Source organism: Oncorhynchus mykiss, chromosome 21 (assembly GCF_013265735.2).
Source record: "Oncorhynchus mykiss isolate Arlee chromosome 21, USDA_OmykA_1.1, whole genome shotgun sequence".
Taxonomy (NCBI): Eukaryota; Metazoa; Chordata; class Actinopteri; order Salmoniformes; family Salmonidae; genus Oncorhynchus; species Oncorhynchus mykiss.
Genome location: NC_048585.1, coordinates 59,068,656 through 59,093,896, shown reverse-complemented (window position 1 = coordinate 59,093,896; position 25,241 = coordinate 59,068,656). Strand labels below are relative to the sequence as shown.

At 49.5% G+C, this 25,241-nt stretch overlaps 1 protein-coding gene across 1 annotated transcript in view; it reads left to right on the top strand.

The window, feature by feature from the left end:
• Nucleotides 1-25,241, top strand: part of LOC110500776 (glucosidase 2 subunit beta) — a 319,402-nt gene that overhangs the window by 186,766 nt on the left and 107,395 nt on the right. The window lies entirely within an intron of this gene.

Below are 25,241 nucleotides of genomic sequence, written 5' to 3'. Positions count from 1 at the left end.
TCTCCCGTACAGAAACAACCCCTAGCCCTATCCCCTGTCCAGAAACAACCCCTATCCCCCATCTTCCGTCCAGAAACAATCCCTAGCCCTATCCCACATCCCCTGTCCAGAAACAACCCCTATCCCACATCCCCTGTCCAGAAACAACCCCTATAGCCCCCATCCCCTGTCCAGAAACAACCCCTATCCCACATCCCCTGTCCAGAAACAAACCCTATCCCCCATCCCCTGTCCAGAAACAATTCCTAGCCATATCCCCCATCCCCTGTCCAGAAACAACCCCCATCACCCATCCCCTGTCCAGAAACAAACCCTATCCGCCATCCCCTGTCCAGAAACAATCCCTAGCTCTATCCCCCATCCCCTGTCCAGAAACAACTCCTATCCCCCATCCAGAAACAACCCCTAGCCCTATCCCTCATCCCCTGTTCAGAAACAACCCCTAGCCCTATACCTTGTCCAGACACAACCCCTAGCCCTATCCCCATCCCCTGTCCAGAAACAACCCCTATCCCCCATCTCCAGTCCAGAAACAACCCCTATCCCCCATCTTCCGTCCAGAAACAATCCCTAGCCCTATCCCACATCCCCTGTCCAGAAACAACCCCTATCCCACATCCCCTGTCCAGAAACAACCCCTATAGCCCCCATCCCCTGTCCAGAAACAACCCCTATCCCACATCCCCTGTCCAGAAACAACCCCCATCACCCATCCCCCATCCAGAAACAACCCATATCCCCATCCCCTGTCCAGAAACAATCCCTAGCCCTATCCCCCATCCCCTGTCCAGAAACAACCCCTTGCTCTATCCCCCATCCCCTGTCCAGAAACAACTCCTATCCCCCATCCCCCATCCAGAAACAACCCCTAGCCCTATCCCTCATCCCCTGTTCAGAAACAACCCCTAGCCCTATACCTTGTCCAGACACAACCCCTAGCCCTATCCCCCATCCCCTGTCCAGAAACAACCCCTATCCCCCATCTCCAGTCCAGAAACAACCCCTATCCCCCATCTTCCGTCCAGAAACAATCCCTAGCCCTATCCCACATCCCCTGTCCAGAAACAACCCCTATCCCACACCCCCTGTCCAGAAACAACCCCTATAGCCCCCATCCCCTGTCCAGAAACAACCCCTATCCCACATCCCCTGTCCAGAAACAAACCCTATCCCCCATCCCCTGTCCAGAAACAACCACTAGCCCTCATCCCCCATCCAGAAACAACCCCTATCCCCACCCCCTGTCCAGAAACAATCCCTAGCCCTATCCCCCATCCCCTGTCCAGAAAGACCCCTAGCCCTATCCCTCATCCCCTGTTCAGAAACAACCCCTAGCCCTATACCTTGTCCAGACACAAACCCTAGCCCTATCCCCCATCCCCTCGTCCAGAAACAATCCTTAGCCCTATCCCCCATCCCCTCATCCAGAAACAACCCCTAGTCATATCCCCCATCCCCTGTCTAGAAACAACCCCTATCCCCCATCTCCCGTCAAGAAACAACCCCTAGCCCTATCCCACATCCCCTGTCCAGAAACAACCCCTATCCCACATCCCCTGTCCAGAAACAACCCCTATAGCCCCCATCCCCTGTCCAGAAACAACCCCTATCCCACATCCCCTGTCCAGAAACAACCCCTAGCCCCCATCCCCCATCCAGAAACAACCCCTATCACCCATCCCCTGTCCAGAAACAATCCCTAGCCCTATCCCTCATCCCCTGTTCAGAAACAACCCCTAGCCCTATACCTTGTCCAGACACAACCCCTAGCCCTATCCCCCATCCCCTGTCCAGAAACAACCCCTATCCCCCATCTCCTGTCCAGAAACAACCCCTAGCCCTATACCTTGTCCAGACACAACCCCTAGCCCTATCCCCCATCCCCTGTCCAGAAACAACCCCTATCCCCCATCCCCTGTCCAAACACAAACCCTAGCCCTATCCCCCATCCCCTCGTCCAGAAACAATCCTTAGCCCTATCCCCCATCCCCTCATCCAGAAACAACCCCTAGTCATATCCCCCATCCCCTGTCTAGAAACAACCCCTATCCCCCATCTCCCGTCAAGAAACAACCCCTAGCCCTATCCCACATCCCCTGTCCAGAAACAACCCCTATCCCACATCCCCTGTCCAGAAACAACCCCTATAGCCCCCATCCCCTGTCCAGAAACAACCCCTATCCCACATCCCCTGTCCAGAAACAACCCCTAGCCCCCATCCCCCATCCAGAAACAACCCCTATCACCCATCCCCTGTCCAGAAACAATCCCTAGCCCTATCCCTCATCCCCTGTTCAGAAACAACCCCTAGCCCTATACCTTGTCCAGACACAACCCCTAGCCCTATCCCCCATCCCCTGTCCAGAAACAACCCCTATCCCCCATCTCCTGTCCAGAAACAACCCCTAGCCCTATACCTTGTCCAGACACAACCCCTAGCCCTATCCCCCATCCCCTGTCCAGAAACAACCCCTATCCCCCATCCCCTGTCCAGAAACAACCCCTAGCCCTATCCCTCATCCCCTGTTCAGAAACAACCCCTAGCCCTATACCTTGTCCAGACACAACCCCTAGCCCTATCCCCCATCCCCTGTCCAGAAACAACCCCTATCCCCCATATCCCGTCCAGAAACAACCCCTAGCCCTATCCCCTGTCCAGAAACAACCCCTAGCCCTATCCCCTGTCCAGAAACAACCCCTATCACCCATCTCCAGTCCAGAAACAACCCCTATCCCCTTCCCCTGTCCAGAAACAACCCCTATCACCCATCTCCAGTCCAGAAACAACCCCCATCACCCATCCCCATCCAGAAACAACCCATATCCCCCATCTCCCGTCCAGAAACAACCCCTAGCCCTATCCCCCATCCCCTGTCCAGAAACAACCCCTATCCCCATCTCCCGTCCAGAAACAACCCCTATCCCCCATCTCTCGTCCAGAAACAACCCCTAGCCCTATCCCACATCCCCTGTCCAGAAACAACCCCTATCCCACATCCCCTGTCCAGAAACAACCCCTATAGCCCCCATCCCCTGTCCAGAAACAACCCCTATCCCACATCCACTGTCCAGAAACAACCCCTATCACCCATCCCCCATCCAGAAACAACCCATATCCTGCATCCCCTGTCCAGAAACAATGCCTAGCCCTATCCCCATCCCCTGTTCAGAAACAACCCCTAGCCCTATACCTTGTCCAGACACAACCCCTAGCCGTTTCCCCCATCCCCTGTCCAGAAACAAACCCTATCCCCCATCCCCTGTTCAGAAACAACCCCTAACCCTATACCCTGTCCAAACACAAACCCTAGCCCTATCCCCCATCCCCTCTTCCAGAAACAACCCTTAGCCCTATCCCCCATCCCCTCGTCCAGAAACAACCCCTAGCCCTATCCCCCATCCCCTGTCCAGAAACAACCCCTATCCCCCATCCCCTGTCCAGAAACAACCCCTAGCCCTATCCCTCATCCCCTGTTCAGAAACAACCCCTAGCCCTATACCTTGTCCAGACACAACCCCTAGCCCTATCCCCCATCCCCTGTCCAGAAACAACCCCTATCCCCCATCTCCCGTCCAGAAACAACCCCTAGCCCTATCCCCTGTCCAGAAACAACCCCTAGCCCTATCCCCTGTCCAGAAACAACCCCTATCACCCATCTCCAGTCCAGAAACAACCCCTATCCCCTTCCCCTGTCCAGAAACAACCCCTATCACCCATCTCCAGTCCAGAAACAACCCCCATCACCCATCCCCATCCAGAAACAACCCATATCCCCCATCTCCCGTCCAGAAACAACCCCTAGCCCTATCCCCCATCCCCTGTCCAGAAACAACCCCTATCCCCATCTCCCGTCCAGAAACAACCCCTATCCCCCATCTCTCGTCCAGAAACAACCCCTAGCCCTATCCCACATCCCCTGTCCAGAAACAACCCCTATCCCACATCCCCTGTCCAGAAACAACCCCTATAGCCCCCATCCCCTGTCCAGAAACAACCCCTATCCCACATCCACTGTCCAGAAACAACCCCTATCACCCATCCCCCATCCAGAAACAACCCATATCCTGCATCCCCTGTCCAGAAACAATGCCTAGCCCAATCCCCATCCCCTGTTCAGAAACAACCCCTAGCCCTATACCTTGTCCAGACACAACCCCTAGCCTTTTCCCCCATCCCCTGTCCAGAAACAAACCCTATCCCCCATCCCCTGTTCAGAAACAACCCCTAACCCTATACCCTGTCCAAACACAAACCCTAGCCCTATCCCCCATCCCCTCTTCCAGAAACAACCCTTAGCCCTATCCCCCATCCCCTCGTCCAGAAACAACCCCTAGTCATATCCCCCATCCCCTGTCCAGAAACAACCCCTATCCCCCATCTCCCGTCCAGAAACAACCCCTAGCACTATCCCACATCCCCTGTCCAGAAACAACCCCTATCCCACATCCCCTGTCCAGAAACAACCCCTATAGCCCCCATCCCCTGTCCAGAAACAACCCCTATCCCACATCCCCTGTCCAGAAACAACCCCTATCCCCCATCCCCTGTCCAGAAACAACCCCTAGCCCCCATCCCCCATCCAGAAACAACCCCTATCCCCCATCACCTGTCCAGAAACAATCCCTAGCCCTATCCCCCATCCCCTGTCCAGAAACAACCCCTAGCCCTATCCCTCATCCCCTGTTCAGAAACAACCCCTAGCCCTATACCTTGTCCAGACACAACCCCTAGCCCTATCCCCATCCCCTGTCCAGAAACAACCCCTATCCCCCATCCCCTGTCCAGAAACAACCCCTATCCCCCATCTCCTCTCCAGAAACAAACCCTAGCCCTATCCCACATCCCTTGTCCAGAAACAACCCCTAGCCCTATCCCCCATCCCCTGTCCAGAAACAACTCCTGTCCCCCATCCCCTCGTCCAGAAACAACCCCTATCCCCCATCTCCCGTCCAGAAACAACCCCTAGCCCTATCCCCTGTCCAGAAACAACCCCTAGCCCTATCCCCTGTCCAGAAACAACCCCTATCCCCCATCCCCTGTCCAGAAACAATCCCTAGCCCTATCCCCCATCCCCTGTCCAGAAACAACCCCCATCACCCATCCCCCATCCAGAAACAACCCATATCCCCCATCCCCTGTCCAGAAACAACCCCTTGCACTATCCCCCATCCCCTGTCCAGAAACAACCCCTATCCCCATCTCCCGTCCAGAAACAACCCCTATCCCCCATCTCTCGTCCAGAAACAACCCCTAGCCCTATCCCACATCCCCTGTCCAGAAACAACCCCTATCCCACATCCCCTGTCCAGAAACAACCCCTATAGCCCCCATCCCCTGTCCAGAAACAACCCCTATCCCACATCCACTGTCCAGAAACAACCCCTATCACCCATCCCCCATCCAGAAACAACCCATATCCTGCATCCCCTGTCCAGAAACAATGCCTAGCCCTATCCCCATCCCCTGTTCAGAAACAACCCCTAGCCCTATACCTTGTCCAGACACAACCCCTAGCCTTTTCCCCCATCCCCTGTCCAGAAACAAACCCTATCCCCCATCCCCTGTTCAGAAACAACCCCTAACCCTATACCCTGTCCAAACACAAACCCTAGCCCTATCCCCCATCCCCTCTTCCAGAAACAACCCTTAGCCCTATCCCCCATCCCCTCGTCCAGAAACAACCCCTAGTCATATCCCCCATCCCCTGTCCAGAAACAACCCCTATCCCCCATCTCCCGTCCAGAAACAACCCCTAGCACTATCCCACATCCCCTGTCCAGAAACAACCCCTATCCCACATCCCCTGTCCAGAAACAACCCCTATAGCCCCCATCCCCTGTCCAGAAACAACCCCTATCCCACATCCCCTGTCCAGAAACAACCCCTATCCCCCATCCCCTGTCCAGAAACAACCCCTAGCCCCCATCCCCCATCCAGAAACAACCCCTATCCCCCATCACCTGTCCAGAAACAATCCCTAGCCCTATCCCCCATCCCCTGTCCAGAAACAACCCCTAGCCCTATCCCTCATCCCCTGTTCAGAAACAACCCCTAGCCCTATACCTTGTCCAGACACAACCCCTAGCCCTATCCCCATCCCCTGTCCAGAAACAACCCCTATCCCCCATCCCCTGTCCAGAAACAACCCCTATCCCCCATCTCCTCTCCAGAAACAAACCCTAGCCCTATCCCACATCCCTTGTCCAGAAACAACCCCTAGCCCTATCCCCCATCCCCTGTCCAGAAACAACTCCTGTCCCCCATCCCCTCGTCCAGAAACAACCCCTATCCCCCATCTCCCGTCCAGAAACAACCCCTAGCCCTATCCCCTGTCCAGAAACAACCCCTAGCCCTATCCCCTGTCCAGAAACAACCCCTATCCCCCATCCCCTGTCCAGAAACAATCCCTAGCCCTATCCCCCATCCCCTGTCCAGAAACAACCCCCATCACCCATCCCCCATCCAGAAACAACCCATATCCCCCATCCCCTGTCCAGAAACAACCCCTTGCACTATCCCCCATCCCCTGTCCAGAAACAACTCCTATCCCCCATCCCCCATCCAGAAACAACCCCTAGCCCTATCCCTCATCCCCTGTTCAGAAACAACCCCTAGCCCTATACCTTGTCCAGACACAACCCCTAGCCCTATCCCCCATCCCCTGTCCAGAAACAACCCCTATCCCCCATCTCCAGTCCAGAAACAACCCCTATCCCCCATCTTCCGTCCAGAAACAATCCCTAGCCCTATGCCACATCCCCTGTCCAGAAACAACCCCTATCCCACACCCCCTGTCCAGAAACAACCCCTATCCCACATCCCCTGTCCAGAAACAAACCCTATCCCCCATCCCCTGTCCAGAAACAACCCCTAGCCCTCATCCCCCATCCAGAAACAACCCCTATCCCCACCCCCTGTCCAGAAACAATCCCTAGCTCTATCCCCCATCCCCTGTCCAGAAACAACCCCTAGCCCTATCCCTCATCCCCTGTTCAGAAACAACCCCTAGCCCTATACCTTGTCCAGACACAACCCCTAGCCCTATCCCCCATCCCCTGTCCAGAAACAACCCCTATCCCCCATCTCCTCTCCAGAAACAAACCCTAGCCCTATCCCCCATCCCCTCGTCCAGAAACAACCCCCATCCCCCATCTCCCGTCCAGAAACAACCCCTATCCCTATCCCCTGTCCAGAAACAACCCCTAGCCCTATCCCCTGTCCAGAAACGACCCCTAGCCCTATCACCTGTCCAGAAACAACCCCTACCCCTATCCCCCATCCCCTCATCCAGAAATAACCCCTATCCCCCATCCCCTGTCCAGAAACAACCCCTATCCCCCATCTCCTCTCCAGAAACAAACCCTAGCACTATCCCCCATCCCCTGTTCAGAAACAACCCCTAGCCCTATACCTTGTCCAAACACAAACCCTAGCCCTATCCCCCATCCCCTCGTCCAGAAACAACCCCTATCCCACATCTCCCGTACAGAAACAACCCCTAGCCCTATCCCCTGTCCAGAAACAACCCCTATCCCCCATCTTCCGTCCAGAAACAATCCCTAGCCCTATCCCACATCCCCTGTCCAGAAACAACCCCTATCCCACATCCCCTGTCCAGAAACAACCCCTATAGCCCCCATCCCCTGTCCAGAAACAACCCCTATCCCACATCCCCTGTCCAGAAACAAACCCTATCCCCCATCCCCTGTCCAGAAACAATTCCTAGCCATATCCCCCATCCCCTGTCCAGAAACAACCCCCATCACCCATCCCCTGTCCAGAAACAAACCCTATCCGCCATCCCCTGTCCAGAAACAATCCCTAGCTCTATCCCCCATCCCCTGTCCAGAAACAACTCCTATCCCCCATCCAGAAACAACCCCTAGCCCTATCCCTCATCCCCTGTTCAGAAACAACCCCTAGCCCTATACCTTGTCCAGACACAACCCCTAGCCCTATCCCCATCCCCTGTCCAGAAACAACCCCTATCCCCCATCTCCAGTCCAGAAACAACCCCTATCCCCCATCTTCCGTCCAGAAACAATCCCTAGCCCTATCCCACATCCCCTGTCCAGAAACAACCCCTATCCCACATCCCCTGTCCAGAAACAACCCCTATAGCCCCCATCCCCTGTCCAGAAACAACCCCTATCCCACATCCCCTGTCCAGAAACAACCCCCATCACCCATCCCCCATCCAGAAACAACCCATATCCCCATCCCCTGTCCAGAAACAATCCCTAGCCCTATCCCCCATCCCCTGTCCAGAAACAACCCCTTGCTCTATCCCCCATCCCCTGTCCAGAAACAACTCCTATCCCCCATCCCCCATCCAGAAACAACCCCTAGCCCTATCCCTCATCCCCTGTTCAGAAACAACCCCTAGCCCTATACCTTGTCCAGACACAACCCCTAGCCCTATCCCCCATCCCCTGTCCAGAAACAACCCCTATCCCCCATCTCCAGTCCAGAAACAACCCCTATCCCCCATCTTCCGTCCAGAAACAATCCCTAGCCCTATCCCACATCCCCTGTCCAGAAACAACCCCTATCCCACACCCCCTGTCCAGAAACAACCCCTATAGCCCCCATCCCCTGTCCAGAAACAACCCCTATCCCACATCCCCTGTCCAGAAACAAACCCTATCCCCCATCCCCTGTCCAGAAACAACCACTAGCCCTCATCCCCCATCCAGAAACAACCCCTATCCCCACCCCCTGTCCAGAAACAATCCCTAGCCCTATCCCCCATCCCCTGTCCAGAAAGACCCCTAGCCCTATCCCTCATCCCCTGTTCAGAAACAACCCCTAGCCCTATACCTTGTCCAGACACAACCCCTAGCCCTATCCCCCATCCCCTGTCCAGAAACAACCCCTATCCCCCATCTCCTCTCCAGAAACAAACCCTAGCCCTATCCCCCATCCCCTCGTCCAGAAACAACCCTCATCCCCCATCTCCCGTCCAGAAACAACCCCTATCCCTATCACCTGTCCAGAAACAACCCCTACCCCATCCCCTGTCCAGAAACAACCCATATTCCCCATCCCCTGTCCAGAAACAACCCCTATCCCCATCCCCTATCCAGAAATAACCCCTATCCCCCATCCCCTGTCCATAAACAACCCCTATCCCCCATCCCCTGTCCAGAAACAACCCATATTCCCCATCCCCTGTCCAGAAATAACCCCTATCCCCCATCCCCTGTCCAGAAACAACCCCTATCCCCCATCTCCTCTCCAGAAACAAACCCTATCCCCCATCCCCTGTCCAGAAACAACCCATATTCCCCATCCCCTGTCCAGAAATAACCCCTATCCCCCATCCCCTGTCCAGAAACAACCCCTATCCCCCATCTCCTCTCCAGAAACAAACCCTAGCACTATCCCCCATCCCCTGTTCAGAAACAACCCCTAGCCCTGTACCCTGTCCAAACACAAACCCTAGCCCTATCCCCCATCCCCTCGTCCAGAAACAACCCCTATCCCCCATCTCCCGTCCAGAAACAACCCCTAGCCCTATCCCCCATCCCCTGTCCAGAAACAACCCCTATCCCCCATCTCCCGTCCAGAAACAACCCCTAGCCCTATCCCCTGTCCAGAAACAATCCCTAGCTCTATCCCCCATCCCCTGTCCAGAAACAACTCCTATCCCCCATCCCCCATCCAGAAACAACCCCTAGCCCTATCCCTCATCCCCTGTTCAGAAACAACCCCTAGCCCTATACCTTGTCCAGACACAACCCCTAGCCCTATCCCCATCCCCTGTCCAGAAACAACCCCTATCCCCCATCTCCAGTCCAGAAACAACCCCTATCCCCCATCTTCCGTCCAGAAACAATCCCTAGCCCTATCCCACATCCCCTGTCCAGAAACAACCCCTATAGCCCCCATCCCCTGTCCAGAAACAACCCCTATCCCACATCCCCTGTCCAGAAACAACCCCCATCACCCATCCCCCATCCAGAAACAACCCATATCCCCATCCCCTGTCCAGAAACAATCCCTAGCCCTATCCCCCATCCCCTGTCCAGAAACAACCCCTTGCTCTATCCCCCATCCCCTGTCCAGAAACAACTCCTATCCCCCATCCCCCATCCAGAAACAACCCCTAGCCCTATCCCTCATCCCCTGTTCAGAAACAACCCCTAGCCCTATACCTTGTCCAGACACAACCCCTAGCCCTATCCCCCATCCCCTGTCCAGAAACAACCCCTATCCCCCATCTCCAGTCCAGAAACAACCCCTATCCCCCATCTTCCGTCCAGAAACAATCCCTAGCCCTATCCCACATCCCCTGTCCAGAAACAACCCCTATCCCACACCCCCTGTCCAGAAACAACCCCTATAGCCCCCATCCCCTGTCCAGAAACAACCCCTATCCCACATCCCCTGTCCAGAAACAAACCCTATCCCCCATCCCCTGTCCAGAAACAACCACTAGCCCTCATCCCCCATCCAGAAACAACCCCTATCCCCACCCCCTGTCCAGAAACAATCCCTAGCCCTATCCCCCATCCCCTGTCCAGAAAGAACCCCTAGCCCTATCCCTCATCCCCTGTTCAGAAACAACCCCTAGCCCTATACCTTGTCCAGACACAACCCCTAGCCCTATCCCCCATCCCCTGTCCAGAAACAACCCCTATCCCCCATCTCCTCTCCAGAAACAAACCCTAGCCCTATCCCCCATCCCCTCGTCCAGAAACAACCCTCATCCCCCATCTCCCGTCCAGAAACAACCCCTATCCCTATCACCTGTCCAGAAACAACCCCTACCCCATCCCCTGTCCAGAAACAACCCATATTCCCCATCCCCTGTCCAGAAACAACCCCTATCCCCATCCCCTGTCCAGAAATAACCCCTATCCCCCATCCCCTGTCCAGAAACAACCCCTATCCCCCATCCCCTGTCCAGAAACAACCCATATTCCCCATCCCCTGTCCAGAAATAACCCCTATCCCCCATCCCCTGTCCAGAAACAACCCCTATCCCCCATCTCCTCTCCAGAAACAAACCCTAGCACTATCCCCCATCCCCTGTTCAGAATCAACCCCTAGCCCTGTACCCTGTCCAAACACAAACCCTAGCCCTATCCCCCATCCCCTCGTCCAGAAACAACCCCTATCCCCCATCTCCCGTCCAGAAACAACCCCTAGCCCTATCCCCCATCCCCTGTCCAGAAACAACCCCTATCCCCCATCTCCCGTCCAGAAACAACCCCTAGCCCTATCCCCTGTCCAGAAACAACCCCTAGCCCTATCCCCTGTCCAGAAACAACCCCTAGCCATATCCCCCATCCCCTGTCTAGAAACAACCCCTATCACCCATCCCCCTGTCCAGAAACAACCCCTATCACCCATCCCCCGTCCAGAAACAACCCCTATCCCCCATCTCCTGTCCAGAAACAACCCCTATCCCCCATCCAGAAACAACCCCTATCCCTCATCCCCTGTCCAGAAACAACCCCTTGCCCTATCCCCCATCTCCTGTCCAGAAACAACCCCTATCCCCCATCCAGAAACAACCCCTAGCCCTATCCCTCATCCCCTGTTCAGAAACAACCCCTATCCCCCATCCCCTGTCCAGAAACAACCCCTATCCCCCATCCCCTGTCCAGAAACAACCCCTATCCCCCATTCCCTGTCCAGAAACAACCCCTATCACCCATCCCCATCCAGAAACAACCTCTAGCCCTATCCCCCATCCCCTGTCCGGAAACAACCCCTAGCCCTATCCCCCATTTCCTGTCCAGAAACAACCCCTTGCCCTATCCCCCATCTAGAAACAACCCCTATCACCGATATCCCCCATTCCCCATCCAGAAACAATCCCTAGCCCTATCCCACATCTAGAAACAACCCCTAGCCCTATCCACTTTATTTATCTCTTATGGTAGAGAAATTAAAATTAAATTATCTGGCAACAGCTCGGGTGGACATCCCTGCAGTCAGCATGCCAATTGCACGTTCTTTTAAAACTTGAGCCATCTGTGGCATTGTGTTGTGTGTGACAAAACTGTACATTTTAGAGTGGCCTTTTATTGTCCCCAGCACAAGGTGCACCTGTGTAATGTTTAATCAGGTTCTCGATAGGCCCACCTGTCAGGTGGATGGATTAACTCGGCAAAGGAAAAAATGCTCACTAACAGGGATGTGAACAAATGTATTCACAAAATTTGTGATAAAGAAGCTTTTTGTGCGTATGGAACATATATAATATGGAACATTATATATATATATATATATAATTATATATATATTATATTTCTGCAATCTTTCATTTCTGCTCATGGAACATGGGACCGAAACATCTATTTTTTTTCAGTGTAGAAAGGATTTGATAGGTAAAGGCAATATGCAAAAACAATCCCACTATCAGAGGGCAAGGCGGAGCTGCTACCATATTGTTTATACCTAGCCAGTTATTATCTACATATCATAGGACAGGGTGGAGCTGCTACCATATTGTTTATACCTATCTAGTTATTATCTACATATCATAGGACACTCTAGACCCAAACTGCTACAGACCTATATCTATCCTACCCTGTCTTTCTAAGGTCTTCGAAAGCCAAGTTAACAAACAGAATACTGACCATTTCAAATCCCACCGTACGTTCTCCGCTATGCAATCTGGTTTCAGAGCTGGTCATGGGTGCACCTCAGCCACGCTCAAGGTCCTAAACGACATCATAACCGCCATCGATAAAAGACATTACTGTGCAGCCATATTCATCGACCTGGCCAAAGCTTTCGACTCTTGTCAATCACCACATTGTTATTGGCATACTCGACAGCCTTGGTTTCTCAAATGATTGCCTCGCCTGGTTTACCAACTACTTCTCTGATAGAGTTCAGTGTGTCAAATCGGAGGGCCTGTTGTCCGGACCTCTGGCTGTCTCTATGGGGGTGCCACAGGGTTCAATCCTCGGGTCGACTCTCTTCTCTGTATACATCAATGATGTTGCTCTTGCTGCTGGTGATTCTCTGGTACACCTCTACGCAGACGACACCATTCTGTATACTTCTGGCCCCTCTTTGGACACCGTGTTAACTAACCTCCAGACGAGCTTCAATGCAATACAACTCTCCTTCCGTGGCCTCAAACTGCTCTTAAACGCAGGGAAAACTAAATGAATGCTATTCAACCGATCACTGCCCGTACCTGCTTGCCCGTCCAGCATCACTACTCTGGACGGCTCTGACTTAGAATACGTGGACAACTACAAATACCTAGGTGTCTGGTTAGACTGTAAACTCTCCTTCCAGACTAACATTAAGCATCTCCAATCCAAAATTAAATCTAGAATTGGCTTCCTATATCACAACAAAGCATCCTTCACTCATGCTGCCAAACATACCCTCGTAAAACTGACCATCCTACCAATCCTCGACTTCGGTGATGTAATCTATAAAATAGCCTCCAACACTCTACTCAAACAAACTGGATGCAGTCTATCACAGTGCCATCCGTTTTGTCACCAAAGCCCCATACACTACCCAAATCAAATCAAATCAAATCAAATTTTATTTGTCACATACACATGGTTAGCAGATGTTAATGCGAGTGTAGCGAAATGCTTGTGCTTCTAGTCACGACAATGCAGTAATAACCAACAAGTAATCTAGCTAACAATTCAAAAACTACTGTCTTATACACAGTGTAAGGGGATAAAGAATATGTACATAAGGATATATGAATGAGTGATGGTACAGAGCAGCATAGGCAGGATACAGTAGATGGTATCGAGTACAGTATATACATGAGGTGAGTATGTAAACAAAGTGGCATAGTTAAAGTGGCTAGTGCTACATGTATTACATAAGGATGCAGTCGATGATATAGAGTACAGTATATACGTATGCATATGAGATGAATAATGTAGGGTAAGTAACATTATATAAGGTAGCATTGTTTAAAGTGGCTAGTGATATATTTACATCATTTCCCATCAATTCCCATTATTAAAGTGGCTGGAGTTGAGTCAGTGACATCGGGTGGTGTAGGTGTCCTGGAGGGCAGGTAGTTTGCCCCCGGTGATGCGTTGTGCAGACCTCACTACCCTCTGGAGAGCCTTACAGTTGTGGGCGGAGCATTTGCCGTACCAGGCGGTGATACAGCGCGCCAGGATGCTCTCGATTGTGCATCTGTAGAAGTTTGTGAGTGCTTTTGGTGAGAAACCGAATTTCTTCAGCCTCCTGAGGTTGAAGAGGCGCTGCTGCGCCTTCTTCACGATGCTGTCTGTGTGAGTGGACCAATTCAGTTTGTCTGTGATGTGTATGCCGAGGAACTTAAAACTTGCTACCCTCTCCACTACTGTTCCATCGATGTGGATAGGGGGGTGTTCCCTCTGCTGTTTCCTGAAGTCCACAATCATCTCCTTAGTTTTGTTGACGTTGAGTGTGAGGTTATTTTCCTGACACCACACTCCGAGGGCCCTCACCTCCTCCCTGTAGGCCGTCTAGTCGTTGTTGGTAATCAAGCCTACCACTGTTGTGTCGTCCACAAACTTGATGATTGAGTTGGAGGCGTGCGTGGCCACGCCTCCAACAGGGAGTACAGGAGAGGGCACAGAACGCACCCACCATTGCGACCTGTATGCTCTCGTTGGTTGGCCCTCGCTTCATACTCGTTGCAAAACCCACTGGCTACAGGTTATCTACAATTCTCTGCTAGGTAAAGCCCCGCCTTATCTCAGCTCACTGGTCACCATAGCAGCACCCACTCGTAGCACGCGCTCCAGCAGGTATATCTCACTGGTCACCTCCAAAGCCAAGTCCTCCTTTGGTCGTCTTTCCTTCCAGTTCTCTGCTGCCAATGACTGGAACGAACTGCAAAAATCTTTGAAGCTGGAGACTCATATCTCCCTGACTAGCTTTAAGCACCAGTTGTCAGAGGAGCTCACAGATCACTGCACCTGTACATAGCCCATCTACAGTGGGGCAGAAAAGTATTTAGTCGTCCACCAATTGTGAAAGTTCTCCCACTTAAAAAGATGAGAGAGGCCTGTAATTTTCATCATAGGTACACTTCAACTATGACAGACAAAGTGAGAAACAAAATCCAAATTATGGTGGAAAATTTGTATTTGGTCACCTACAAACAAGCAAGATTTCTGGCTCTTACAGACCTGTAACTTCTTCTTTAAGAGGCTCCTCTGTCCTCCACTCATTACCAGTATTAATGTCACCTGTTTGAACTTGTTATCAGTATAAAAGACACCTGTCCACAACCTCAAACAGTCACACTCCAAACTCCACTATGGCCAAGACCAAAGAGCTGTTAAAGGACACCAGAAACAAAATTGTAGACCTGCACCAGGCTGGGAAGACTGAATTTGCAATAGGTAAGCAGCTTGGTTTAAAGAAATCAACTGTGGGAGCAATTATTAGGAAATGGAAGACATACAAGACCACTGATAATCTCCCTCGATCTGGGGCTCCACGCAAGATCTCACCCCGTGGGGTCAAAATTATCACAAGAACGGTGAGCAAAAATCCCAGAACCACACGGGGGGACCTAGTGAATGACCTGCAGAGAGCTGGGACCAAAGTAACAAAGCCTACCATCAGTAACTCACTACGCCACCAGGGACTCAAATCCTGCAGTGCCAGACTTGTCCCCCTGCTTAAGCCAGTACATGTCCAGGCCCGTCTGAAGTTTGCTAGATACCATTTGGATGATCCAGAAGAAGATTGGGAGAATGTCATATGGTCAGATGAAACCAAAATATAACTTTTTGGTAAAAACTCAACTCGTTGCATCCAAAGAACACCATACCTACTGTGAAGCATGGGGGTGGAAACATCATGCTTTGGGGCTGTTTTTCTGCAAAGGGACCAGGACGACTGATCCGTGTAAAGGAAAGAATGAATGGGGCCATGTATCGTGAGATTTTGGGTGAAAACTTCCTTCCATCGGCAAGGGCATTGAAGATGAAACGTGGCTGGGTCTTTCAGCATGACAATGATCCCAAACACACCGCCCGGGCAACGAAGGAGTGGCTTCGTAAGAAGCATTTCAAGGTCCTGGAGTGGCCTAGCCAGTCTCCAGATCTCAACCACATAGAAAATCTTTGTAGGGAGTTGAAAGTCCATGTTGCCCAGCAACAGCCCCAAAACATCACTGCTCTAGAGGAGATCTGCATGGAGGAATGGGCCAAAATACCAGCAACAGTGTGTGAAAACCTTGTGAAGACTTACAGAAAACGTTTGACCTCTGTCATTGCCAACAAAGGGTATATAACAAAGTATTGAGATAAACTTGTGTTATTGACCAAATACTTATTTTCCACCATAATTTACAAATAAATTCATTAAAAATCCTACAATGTGATTTTCTGGATTTTTTTCTCTCATTTTGTCTGTCATAGTTGAAGTGTACCTATGATGAAAATTACAGGCCTCTCTCATCTTTTTAAATGAGAGAACTTGCACAATTGGTGGCTGACTAAATACTTTTTTGCCCCACTGTATATCCCATCACAACATCCCATTATTGATGGGGCATTGTGTGTATATTTATATACAGTAGAATAAAAATATCACAATGAAGTAGAAGAAAAATATGCTACTAACGCTTCTAATAAATACTACATTTCTACAAAGGGAATACTTGTATATGATGTGTTTGGGTGGTGCAGTGAGGTGTTCAGAGTCGCTTTGATACAAGAGTTGTTATGGGACTTTTCACATCTCCTCTTGAAAGTCATCAACTTCTTTGTATCCAAGCGGTTTTGTGTGTGAGAGAAAGACCAAAATGCTATTACACATTCATGGGCTATCGTTGTGTACTGTCCTACTGTAGCAGCATGGTGTAGAATTTGAGACAGCCCACAAACACATGTTAGCTAGCTAGTTAGCTACAACACACAGGTATAGCTACTCCAAGACTAATATGAGACATCTCACAAAACACATGTTAGCTTGCTAGTTAGCTACAACACACAGGTATAGCTACTCCAAGACTAATATGAGACATCTCACAAAACACATGTTAGCTAGCTAGTTAGCTACAACACACAGGTATAGCTACTCCAAGACTAATATGAGACATCTCACAAAACACATGTTAGCTAGCTAGTTAGCTACAACACACAGGTATAGCTACTCCAAGACTAATATGAGACATCTCACAAAACACATGTTAGCTAGCTAGTTAGCTACAACACACAGGTATAGCTACTCCAAGACTAATATGAGACATCTCACAAAACACATGTTAGCTAGCTAGTTAGCTACAACACACAGGTATAGCTACTCCAAGACTAATATGAGACATCTCACAAAACACATGTTAGCTAGCTAGTTAGCTACAACACACAGGTATAGCTACTCCAAGACTAATATGAGACATCTCACAAAACACATGTTAGCTAGCTAGTTAGCTACAACACACAGGTATAGCTATTCCAAGACTAATATGAGACATCTAACAAAACACATGTTAGCTAGCTAGTTAGCTACAACACACAGGTATAGCTACTCCAAGACTAATATGAGACATCTCACAAAACACATGTTAGCTAGCTAGTTAGCTACAACACACAGGTATAGCTACTCCAAGACTAATATGAGACATCTCACAAAACACATGTTAGCTAGCTAGTTAGCTACAACACACAGGTATAGCTACTCCAAGACTAATATGAGACATCTCACAAAACACATGTTAGCTAGCTAGTTAGCTACAACACACAGGTATAGCTACTCCAAGACTAATATGAGACATCTCACAAAACACATGTTAGCTAGCTAGTTAGCTACAACACACAGGTATAGCTACTCCAAGACTAATATGAGTCATCAAGACAAAGTCATTCCTTTACTCTCTGCCATTATCATCAAAAATATATCCAGTTTTGTTCCTAATGAGAGGCACTGGGCCTAGGTAGGCTAGTTAGCTAGCCATCTATAACGTTAGACTACAGTACATGGTAGGTGTAGCAAGTACACCGCTAGCTAGATAAACATGGCTAGCTTGCCTTGTAATGGTACTATTCAATCACCAAATTGTACTGTACTGAACAACACTGCCTCGTGTAAAAAACAAAGAAAAAAAAGTGTGCTTATATTGCTAGCTAGCTACCGACAGCAAAACAACTTTACTCGTTTGTTATTTGTCCTCCTGAGTCCTGGTCCAGCTGGTCTAGGCTGCTGCCGCTGCTTGCAGTTATTTTTCTTGCTGCCTCAACTCTTCTTTGGTGTATTCCAGCTCAAATAAATAGGACTGCATGTTCCTATGGAAACATAAAAATAAAAGCTGTCGTCCATCTCTTCTTGGAAAGAGAAATTAAAAGAAACAACCATTGTAATTATTTAGCCGTCTCGGATAGACAAGTCGATGGTAAAATAGCTTACATGAACCTGTAAACTAGTACCTCCCCCGTTTTTGGAAAAGCCTGCCTTCGAGGGTTTGAACAAGCTAGTAGGGCTCCCATCAGGCTTTAGTCTTTACAAAACCAGGAAAAATGAGTCAACCTAGATATCCTGCAATGTGCTTGGCAGATAGGAACATTGTTGAGGCAAGTCCAATGACTCTATTGAACAAGGACAACAATATCTACTCGCTGCTAGCGTGATCGTGCAATCGGGCGAAACACAAAGACCACAACAATTGTTACAAAACATGACCAACATGTTTTTTTAGATCAGACAGCAAGCTCAATCAACCAATGACGTCATTGGTTGAACTCTCCCGATGCGAAACAATACAGCTATAGTGCATAATTGTGTCTGAAACACCTCTTGTCACTCTCATGTAGGGAGACTGAAACACCTCTCGTCACTCTCATGTAGGGAGACTGAAACACCACTCGTCACTCTCATGTAGGGAGACTGAAACACCTCTCGTCACTCTCATGTAGGGAAACTGAAACACCTCTCGTCACTCTAATGTAGGGAGACTGAAACACCTCTCATCATTATGTAGGGAGACTGAAACACCTCTCTTCATTATGTAGGGAGACTGAAACACCTCTCATAGTTATGTAGGGAGACTGAAACACATCTCATCACTCATAATTATGTAGGGAGACTGAAACACCTCTCGTCACTCTCATGTAGGGAGACTGAAACACCTCTCATCATTATGTAGGGAGACTGAAACACCTCTCATAATTATGTAGGGAGACTGAAACACCTCTCATAATTATGTAGGGAGACTGAAACACCTCTCATCATTATATAGGGAGACTGAAACACCTCTCATCACTCATAATTATGTAGGGAGACTGAAACACCTCTCATAATTATGTAGGGAGACTGAAACACCTCTCATCACTCATATTTATGTAGGGAGACTGAAACACCTCTCATCACTCATAATTATGTAGGGAGACTGAAACACCTCTCATCATTATGTAGGGAGACTGAAACACCTCTCATCACTCATAAATATGTAGGGAGACTGAAACACCTCTCATCACTGAAACACCTCTCATCATTATGTAGGGAGACTGAAACACCTCTCATCACATAATTATGTAGGGAGACTGAAACACCTCTCATAATTATGTAGGGAGACTGAAACACCTCTCATGATTATGTAGGGAGACTGAAACACATCTCATCACTCATAATTATGTAGGTAGACTGAAACACCTCTCATAATTATGTAGGGAGACTGAAACACCTCTCATGATTATGTAGGGAGACTGAAACACCTCTCATCACTCATAATTATGTAGGGAGACTGAAACACCTCTCATCACTATGTAGGGAGACTGAAACACCTCTCGTCACTCTCATTTAGGGAGACTGAAACACCTCTCATAATTATGTAGGGAGACTGAAACACCTCTCATAATTATGTAGGGAAACTGAAACACCTCTCATGATTATGTAGGGAGTCTGAAACACCTCTCATCACTCATAATTATGTAGGGAGACTGAAACACCTCTCATCATTATGTAGGGAGGCTGAACCACCTCTCATCATTATGTAGAGAGGCTGAACCACCTCTCATCTTTATGTAGGGAGACTGAAACACCTCTCATAATTATGTAGGGAGACTAGAACACCTCTCATCATTATGTAGGGAGACTGAAACACCTCGCATCATTATGTAGGGAGACTGAAACACCTCTCATCACTATGTAGGGAGACTGAAACACCTCTCATAATTATGTAGGGAGACTGAAACACCTCTCATCATTATGTAGGGAGGCTGAACCACCTCTCATCATTATGTAGGGAGACTGAAACACCTCTCATAATTATGTAGGGAGACTGAAACACCTCGCATCATTATGTAGGGAGACTGAAACACCTCTCATCACTATGTAGGGAGACTGAAACACCTCTCATCATTATGTAGGGAGGCTGAACCACCTCTCATCATTATGTAGGGAGACTGAAACACCTCTCATAATTATGTAGGGAGACTGAAACACCTCTCATAATTATGTAGGGAGACTAGAACACCTCATAATTATTATGTATGGAGACTGAAACACCTCTCATCGCCCATCATTTTGTAGGGAGACTGAAACACCTCTCATCATTATGTAGGGAGACTGAAACACCTCTCATCACTCATCATTATGTAGGGAGACTGGAAAAATACCCCAAATACTGTCTAGCGTTGAAGTTTCCTTTTAAGGACATTTATATACACATCTTGGTGTTAATGTCATTTTTAGTCATTCGAAGACAGATTGTGGAAAACTATTCTTGGCACCGGAGTTTCTAGAGACTTTGTTGGATATGTGTGTTGCTGTCATTTCTATTCAAAGTGAAGTCTGTTTTTATTTGAGTTGTCCATAATGTATGATAGTGGATTAATTTAGTTATAGGGCGGGTAAATTGAGATTTTATTATATAGCTGATAGTTGAAAAGATAAGAGCTGAAAGTACATAGGCTTACTTAGGATTGTTTATTTCAAATCAAACTTTATTAGCCACATGCGCCGAACACAACAAGTGTAGACTTTACCGTGAAATGCTTTACTTACAAGCCCTTAACCAACAGTGCAGTTCAAGAAGAAGAAAACATTTACCAAGTAGACTAAAATAAGAAGTCACACAATAAGAATAACAATAACGAGGCTACATACAGGGTGTTACGGTACCGAGTCGATGTGGAGGCTATATACAGGGGGTACTGGTACCGAGTCAGTGTGGAGGCTATATACAGGGGGTACTGGTACAGAGTCAGTGTGCAGGGGTACAGGCTAGTTGTCGTAGTCTGTACATGTAGGTGGGGGCGAAGTGACTATGCATAGGTAACAAACAAACAGCGAGTAGCAGCAGTGTACAAGGGGGTGTCGATGTAAATTGTCCGGTGGCGATTTTAATTGAATTGTTCAGCAGTCTAATGGCTAGAAGCTGAGAGTAGAATGCTGTTGAGGAGCCTTTTGGTCCTAGACTTGGCGCTCCGGTACCGGTTGCTCTGCGGTAGCAGAGAAAACAGTCTATACCTTGAGTGACTGGAGTCTCTGACAATTGTATGGGCTTTCCTCTGACACCGCCTATTGTATAGGTCCTGGATGGCAGGAAGCTTGGGCCCAGTGATGTATTGGGCCGTTTGCACTACCCTCTGTAGTGCCTTACGGTCAGATGCCGAGCAGTTGCCATACCAGGCGGTGATGCAACCTGTCAGGATGCTCTCGATGGTGCAGCTGTAGAACCTTTTGAGGATCTAGGGGCTCATGCCAAATCTTTTCAGTCAGTCCTGAGGGGGGAAAAGGTTTTGTTGTGTCCTCTTCACGGCTGTCTTGGTATGTTTGGACCATGATAGTTCGTTGTTGATTTGGACACCAAGGAACTTGAAATTCTCGACCCGCTCCACTACAGCCTCGTCGATGTTAATGGGGGCTTGTTCGGCCTGCCTTTACCAGTAGTCCACGATCAGCTCCTTTGTCTTGTTTCATTCTAACACACTGTTTCATTCTAACACACTGTTTCATTCTAACTCACTGTTTCATTCTAACTCACCGTTTCATTCTAACTCATTGTTTCATTCTAACTCACTGTTTCATTCTAACTCACTGTTTCATTCTAACTCACCGTTTCATTCTAACTCATTGTTTCATTCTAACTCACTGTTTCATTCTAACACACTGTTTCATTCTAACACACTGTTTCATTCTAACTCACTGTTTCATTCTAACTCACTGTTTCATTCTAACGTACTGTTTCATTCTAACACACTGTTTCATTCTAACTCACTGTTTCATTCTAACGCACTGTTTCATTCTAACTCACTGTATAACTTAAAACAATCTTAAATTGTTTTCAATATTCCTGCCAGTCCCTTGATGTTTAGTCCCTTATCGAGATTATCTCTCCTCTGCTGTCCACTTCTATGTTATGACGAGTAAAATAACTAGCAGCAAAACATATTGACAAAGAGACTCAGTAGTAAGAGTAGTACTTTAAATGATCTGCCAGAAGCAATTTGCCTCATTGCCTTTAGTGATGGCTCTCAACTATAAATTGGCTTGAATTTATGCTTGTTTTGTTTCCCTTTTTTTGCATCTAAATCGAGGCTTGTTTTTTTTTTAGGGAGAGATGGGCTCTCTCACAGTATAGCTTTTTCCTGGGTAAAAGGCCCTACTGCAACCCTCCAAATCTTGTTTCAGAGAAGCAATGCATATTAAGATCAAAATAAATAAAAAAAACGTATGCATCACTCATGGCTTCTGCATTAAGAATTTCAAGGCTGAAATATGATAAGCTGTCAGCAAAGCGAGCTCCCATCAGACTGGAATGGAATCCCCATGCACCATTTTATTTAAACTTGCATTCGGAGTCCGTCATGTGGAACATGAAGGTAAACTGAAGAATTGCCTACTTTGAGTATGTCTCCTTCTCTTGAAGGGGTTACAGGCAGTTGGGTCTAACCCTAACCTTCTCTGGTAGGAAATACAAGGCATTTGGGTCTAATTTAGCCCAAGATGTATTCTTAAGGAGCTTAATGTTACCATTACTAATATTGAGTTGCACCCCCTTTTGCCCTCCGAACAGCCTCAATTCATCGGGGCATGGACTCTACAAGGTGTCGAAAGCATTCGACAGGGATGCTGGCCCATGTTGACTCCAATGCTTCCCACCGTTGTGTCAAGTTGGCTGGATGTCCTTTGGGTGGTGGACCATTCTTGATACACATGGGAAACTGTTGAGCGTGAGAAACCTAGCAGCATTGCAGTTCTTGACACACTCAAACCAGTGTGCCTGGCATCTACTACCATACCGCATTCAAAGGCACGTCAATCTTTTGCCTTTCCCATTCACCCTCTGAATGGCACACATCACAATCCATGTCTCAAAGAGAGACAGCCGGGGGATAGTCGACCAAGCCTGGAGACCGACGAGAGTGGGGACGGATCGTCGCATACGCAGCCTGGAAGTGAACGGTTGCCAACCCTGTGACTATGAACCTGGAGTCGGGGTCCGAGGGGGCGCCGGAACCAACCTCACCTGGTGAACCAGCAGAGGAGGAGCCCATGTTCCCCTCCTCGATTTCGAAGGACCTGCTGACACACCTGCCCTGCTGGGGGACAGTTTGGGACCACGCAGTGGGAGGATCAGAACTTGAAAGGCATCGCGGACCAAGTGATAGCGGTGGATGGCCAGCTTCTTCCAGGGGTGAGTGACTGGTGATAGCCCCATTTCCCCCCAAAAATAACCTCATGTATCGGGTGACGCACAAACAGGGGTAACATCGAGAGGTGCTGTTGCTGCTCCCCCCCCCCCCCCCCCCCCAGTACGGTACGTCAGAATCGTTCTTCAGCCACTGGCCCGGGATGAGGCGGGACGTGGAAGACTATTGCCGCAGCTGCCCAGAGGTGGTGGGGTGCCAAATCACCACCCCAAAAGCACACCCGCTGGTCCCCCTACTGATCATCGGAGTGCCGTTCGAATGCATCGCCATGGACATAGTGGGTCCTCTGGTAAAAACAGCCCGAGGACGCCGATACATCCTGGTAAAAGTAGATTATGCCACCCAATATCCCAAGGCCATTCCCCTACGGGCGGCAGTTTCCAAGGGAATCGCCCGGGAGCTGTTCCACCTCTTCAGCTGGATGGGCATCCCAAATGAGATCCTGACCGACCAAGGTACCGAGTTCATGTCCCGGCTGATGAAGATTTGTGTGCTCTCCTACAGATAAAGCAGATCCGGACCTCTGTCTTTCACCTGCAGACGGATGGGCTTGTCGAACGGTTCAATAAGACGCTCAAACAAATGCTGCGGAAGGTCATCGAGCGGGATGGGAAGAACTGGGACCATCTACTACCCCACCTAATGTTTTCCATCCCAAGAAGTGCCCCAGGCCTCCACTGGGTTTTCCCCTTTTGAACTCCTCTAATGGAGGAGACCACGTAGCCTACTGGCCCTTGCCACTGGAGGTATGGGAAGCCGAGCCGACCCCCTTACGCAGCGTGGTGGAACACGTAGAGACGATGAGGGAGCGGATGACAGCCATATGGCCAGTGGTAAGGGAGCATATGGTGAAGGCCCAGTGCGCCCAAACCAAGGTCTACAATCGGGGGACCCAACCCCGAGAGTTCCAGGTCGGTGACAAGGTGTTATTTTTAATCCCCCTGGCAACATGGCAAGGGCCGTACGAGGTGACAGAGAAGCTGGTACCCGTAAATTACCATGTGCGGCAGTCAGGGAGACGGAAATCCCAACAGATTTACCACATTGACCTATTGAAGAGGCGGCACGTGAGGACAGCCTTGGTTGTGTTGTGGTCAAGACGTGGGGCATCGACGGGACCTGTGGTGGTACCGAGCAGTGAGCACCTCCCATTGCCCCTCATGCGGTGGTGGCTCCCTCTGCTGGACGTGCCAGGTCTCGATGGGTCCTCCGGCCAGGACTAATTGGGGCTGATTGCTCACCAGCCGTACAGGGCCCATAAGGCTGCCTGAAGGGCAGCACAGGGGAGGTTGGAGGTAGTGAGAGGTTGCTTACCGGATAGACTTACTCACGGTCTGCATGAACTGAGAGGCTCAGTGTTCTACCCCAGAGAACACAGTATTCCCCGGAGCCCTGAAGACAGTAACCCAGAAGAGGTTTCCTCTAGGAGACCGGTTTCTTTTCTTTTCCTTTATTGTCAGAAATAAAAACCCTTGAAACTGAGGTATCACACTTGTGTGTGTGTGTCTGGTCTGGTCTGTGTAAACGTTTAGATCAAACCCCCTGGTCTGCCACAGTGTATTATATAAACATTTGCATATATTCATATGTGTATCATCAAACTAGTGGTGGATGAAGTGAAAAGTTCTCCATAGGGT